This window comes from Podarcis erhardii (assembly GCF_964252035.2).
Source record: "Podarcis erhardii genome assembly, chromosome: 1".
In the NCBI taxonomy this organism is placed as follows: domain Eukaryota; kingdom Metazoa; phylum Chordata; class Lepidosauria; order Squamata; family Lacertidae; genus Podarcis; species Podarcis erhardii.
In genome coordinates, this window is record NC_138497.1 from 11,225,587 (window position 1) to 11,231,586 (window position 6,000).

Genomic DNA, 6,000 nt, shown 5'->3' on the forward strand with positions numbered 1-6,000 from the left:
CTTGGACAAGACTAAAACTTTCCTTGTTAGGCCGAATAGCAGCTATAAAGATGAATGTTTTGCCGAAAATGTTATTTTTGTTTCAGACCCTGCAGATTGTGGACAAAGTGGTATGTTTCGGAAAGTGGCAGAAGGATATTTCTAAGTTCGTTTGGCAGGGCAAAAAGCCCCGAATTAAGTTTAAAATACTAACAGATGCGAAAGAAAGGGGGGGATTTGCCCTGCCAGACTTGAGGTTATATTATGAATCTGCAGCCTTCTGCTGGTTGAAAGACTGGTTTTTGTTAGAGAACACCGATGTCCTAGATCTGGAAGGGTTTGATAACGCTTTTGGGTGGCATGCGTATTTGTGGTATGACAAGGTTAAAGTTCATAAAATGTTCAAAAACCATATTGTTAGAAGAGCAATCTTTATGGTCTGGACAAAATATAAAGACTTATTGGAGAGCAAAACACCAAGGTGGCTTTCACCGGCAGAGGCCAAGGCACGTAAGAGACTTAACATGGAGGCCTACTGGCCAAAATATTGGGAATTAATAGAAAAAGATGGTGACAATTGGAAGCTGCAGAGTTTTGAAAATGTAAAAAGCAAGGTGCGAGACTGGTTGCATTATGCCCAAATTCGGGAAATTTTCAAAACAGACAAAAAGGTTGGGTTCCAGGTGGAAAAATCGAAATTAGAGACAGAATTGTTAGAACCTAAAGACAAATTACTTTCAAGAATGTATAACTTGCTGCTTAAATGGAATACACAGGATGAGACAGTCAAATCCGCCATGATAAAGTGGGCACAGGATATTGGACATAACATAATGTTTGAGGACTGGGAAAAGTTATGGACCACCGGATTGAAATTCACGGCATGTAGTGCCCTGAAAGAAAATATTATGAAAATGATATACCGGTGGTACATGACCCCAGTCAAGCTTGCTAAGATATATCACCTGTCTGATAATAAATGTTGGAAGTGTAAAGAGGCGGAAGGGACGTTCTTTAATCTCTGGTGGACATGTCCGAAAGTGAAGGCCTTTTGGGAAATGATCTATAATGAGTTAAAAAAGGTATTTAGATATACCTTGCCTAAGAAACCGGAGGCCTTCCTTCTGGGCATTGTAGACCAGAATGTGGTAAAGAAGGACAGAACTTTTTTTATGTATGCTACAACAGCAGCAAGAATTCTAATCGCAAAGTGTTGGAAGACACAAGATTTACCCACACTGGAGGAATGGCAGACGCAGTTGATGGACTATATGGAATTGGCGGAAATGACTGGCAGAGTCCGAGACCTGGGAGAAGAAAAAATGGAAGAGGACTGGAAAAAATTTAAGGATTATTTGCAAAAATACTATAAGCTCTATGAATGTTAAGAAAATGCACTTTTTAGGAAATACTAGCCCCAGCAATGGTAATTAGGTGAAATGAAAACTAAGGTACAAGAAAAGAGAGGTGAAATTAAGGAAAATTTTTATTGCATTATGTTTTAACCACAACATATAAGATTATGGTTACAATAACTTTGATTTTGGTAACATGAAATTGAATGATACAATTAGTAATAAATTGAAAGATACAATAAGGAATTGAAAGGTACAATAAGTAATGAAATAAGATAATAATATAGTTGAAGACTTCATATTATGAATATTGGGTTACAAATATATTGAAATGGGTAATATGACAAAATGAAAGATACAATAAGTGATGAAATAAGATAACAAAATGCTGAAGTTGGTATTATAAATAATGCAGATTCGGGAAGATGTGGGGAAGTCCAAAAGATCCTGTAAAAGAAATATGTTTTATGAAACTTTTGTATTTTATTTTTTGTTCTTTTTTATTCTGTGAAATTAATAAAAATATCTTAAAAAAAAAAAAAGAGCTAAAAATGTGACCTTGATGCTGCAGAGATCCAATTGGTATCCTCCAGTTAATTGGGCATGAGTTGTTATTATTATTATTATTATTATTATTATTATTATTAATTATTTGTATACCAGCCTATACCCGCAGGTCTCAGGGTGGTTCACAAGATAAAATCACAAAATAAAAACAGAAAGTACAGAAATAAAAACAATCCAATAATCTCCCCTCGCACAACACATTTTAAAAGGGCATTGGATGTCAATCAGCCAAAGGCCTGGTTTAAAAAGAAAGTTTTGCGTGGCACCTAAAGGTGTAGAAGCAAGGCACCAGGTGAGCCTCTTTGGAGAGAGCATGCCACAAACGGGGAGCCACTGCAGATAAGGTCCGTTCTCGTGTTGCCACCCCCTGTACCTCTTGTGGAGAAAGCCCATGAAGAATGGTATCAGAAGGTGATCTCAGGGTCCGCGTAGGTTCATGTGGAGAAAGGCGGTCCTTATAGTAGACAAGAGTGTTGGATGAACACAGGAGAGACGCAGGTTGTAAAGGATGTTCTTTGAGGTTAAGGGGCAGTGGGGAGGACCTCCATGAATAATATTAATTAATTAACATACTGCTTAATTGCCACTGTGGCTTTTTTTTAAAAAATATATATATTTGCTTTTACAAAAAAGAAGAAAAATAACAACCACAAAAATGAGGAAAAACAAAGACAGTCACAAATACACATAAAACAGATAAGAAGAATAAAATACAAAAATACAAAAAAAAAAAGAAAATTCCATCCATCAAAAAGAGAAAGAAAAAAAAAAGGAAAAAAAATTAAGAGTAAAAATTCCAACTTTTAAATTCATGCTTACAAAACTTTCTTTCTTGACTTTCTCACGCCTCCCTTTTTTGTGTTCCTCTTTACCCAATCAGATACAGCAAATCCTTACCCTCTTTCAAAACTCATTTCTGATTATTAAAATCATTCAATTATGTCTCCGATTTTTCCTCCTTATGTTTAAACACCTTTAACATATTATTTACTTTTGACATAATATAACTTTAGTCTTTCACCCTTTTTCTATTACATTTTTACATAGTTTTTAAGCCTATATCACTAATGCCATATTATTTTTATATCCAACATCGTTTTAGCATTCATAAACTTTACAGTGTTTCTGCAGATAGTCTTTAAACTTCTTCCAGTCCTCTTCCACCGCGTCTTCTCCCAGGTCTCGGATTCTGCCAGTCATTTCTGCCATCTCCATGTAGTCTATTACTTGCATCTGCCATTCTTCCAAGGTGGGCAAATCTTGTGTCTTCCAATGCTTTGCGATAAGTATTCTTGCTGCTGTTGTTGCATACATAAAAAACATTCTATCTTTCTTTGACACCAATTGGCCAACTATGCCCAGGAGAAAGGCCTCTGGTTTCTTAAGGAAGGTATATTTAAATACCTTTTTCAGTTCATTATATATCATCTCCCAGAAAGCCTTAATCTTTGGGCACATCCACCAGAGGTGAAAGAATGTACCCTCAGTTTCTTTACATTTCCAACATTTATTATCAGGCAAGTGATAAATTTTAGCAAGCTTGACTGGGGTCATGTACCACCTATAAATCATTTTCATAATATTCTCTCTTAAGGCATTGCATGCCGTAAACTTCATACGGTCCACAACTTTTCCCAGTCAGCAAACATAATGTTATGACCAATGTCCTGTGCCCACTTAATCATAAATTGCCACTGTGGCTTTTATGTAAGTATGAAACGAATTACAAAAATATACATAAGCACACTGAGCTTCTAGGGAGAGTGAGATAAAAAAAAACAAACCCACAACAAAACACTTTGCTTGGGTGGCCCCCAAATTCCCTGTTCCCCCACACCATGGAACACTTGGAAATTGCTCTGCTCCTTGTAGCAACTGTCATGCACTGAGCTAGATGCTGCAACTTTACTACATGCATAGAAGAAAAAGAGTTTGGATTTGATATCCCGCTTTATCACTACCTGAAGGAGTCTCAAAGCGGCTAACATTCTCCTTTCCCTTCCTCCCCCACAACAAACACTCTGTGAGGTGAGTGGGGCTGAGAGACTTCAGAGAAGTGTGACTAGCCCAAGGTCACCCAGCAGCTGCATGTGGAGGAGCGGAGATGCGAACCCGGTTCACCAGATTACGAGTCCACCGCTCTTAACCACTACACCACACTGGCTCTCTAGAAGAGACTCAGAAGCAGGCATAGAATCTTAGAGTTGGAAGGGACCCTGAGGATCATCGTAAGTCCAACCCCCCGCAATGCAGGAATATGCAGCTGTCCCGTACGGGGATCAAACCTGCAACCTCAGCGTCCTCAGCACCACGCTCTAACCAGCAGAGCTATCGTTCACACAAGGTGGTGGTTTGCAGCCAGCAACATTTCTTTGGTCAAACCATAAAAAGGCCGGAGCTGCTGTTTTGAATACAGATTATAAGATCTTTACGGGTATTTTAGCAAAAAGACTAAAAAAGGTATTGCAGGAATTCATTCATAAGGATCAGGCTGGTTTCCTTCCTGGCAGACAAATGAAAGATAATGTGAGAAATATAATAAATATTTTGGAATATTTGACTGCCAGGAATGAGAAGCAAGCCATATTAATGTTTGTAGATGCAGAGAAAGCGTTTGATAATATATCATGGGAATTTATGTTGAAAAATTTGGAAATGATGGAAGTGGGAAAAGACTTTTATAATGGTATAAAGGCAATCTATTCAGAACAAAGAGCTAAACTGATTATAAACAATGTAATTACAGAAGAAGTGAATATAAAGAAAGGTACAAGACAGGGATGCCCTCTCTCACCATTGTTATTTATCACGGTCCTGGAGGTCCTGCTTAGTTCAATTAGACGAAATGAATTAATAAAAGGGGTCACAGTAGGTCGAAACGAATATAAAGTAAAAGCCTTTGCCGATGATCTGGTAATTACGGTAGAAGACCCAGAAATCAGTTTAAAGGAAGTTATAAAGGAAATTGATCAGTTTGGAAAGGTGGCAGGGTTTATATTAAATAAAAGAAAAACCAAATTAATGGTGAAGAATATGGACCAAAGTATAATAGAAGAAGTGCAAAAAGACACAGAAATGGAGGTGGCTAAGAAGGTAAAATATCTAGGAATATGGTTAACCCCAAAAAACATTGATTTATATCAAAATAACTATTCAACAACTTGGAATGGTATAAAGAGAGACCTCGAAGTGTGGGGTAGGATGAAACTATCCTTTTGGGGTAGAATTTCAACAATCAAGATGAGCGTGCTCCCAAAGATGTTATTCTTATTTCAAACGATTCCAATAATCAGGGGGACAAAGATCTTCAGAGAGTGGCAAAGAATGATATCGAAATATATCTGGCAGGGCAAAAAGCCAAGAATACAATACAAGTTGTTAACTGATGCGAAGGAAAGAGGTGGCTTTGCCCTGCCAGATCTGAAACTATATTATGAAGCATCTTGTCTCTGTTGGTTAAAGGATTGGATAACATTAAAAAATAATAAGTTGTTGGACCTTGAAGGTTTTGACAATAGATTTGGTTGGCACGCTTATTTATGGTTGGGGAAGAAGAAAGTTCATAAAGGTTTTGAGAACCATATATTCAGGGGTTCTCTAATAGAAATATGGGATAGGTATCAAAATATTTTGGAACCTAAAGTAGCACATTGGTTGTCCCCACTGGAGGTCATGAGTGTGAAAAAGACAAATATGAGAGAACATTGGATGACTTATGGAGATATAGTTATTAAAGAAGGGGGGAAATGGAAAATGAAGCCATACGAACAAGTTAAAAAATATGTATATAACTGGTTGTACTATCTCCAAACAAATGAAATGTTTAAAAAGGATTTTAAAGAGAGGGGATATACCGAAGGAGAGTCTAGATTTCAAAAAGAGATTATAAATAATGATTGTAAAATATTGTCAAAAATGTATAAAATGTTATTGGAGTGGCAAACAAAGGACGAAGAAGTCAAATCGGTTATGATACACTGGGCCAGGGATTTTGGTTATAATATACAATTAGCAGATTGGGAAAAAGTATGGAATGAAAATATGAAATTCACTGCATGTATGACGATAAAGGAAAACATTATGAAAATGGTTTACAGAT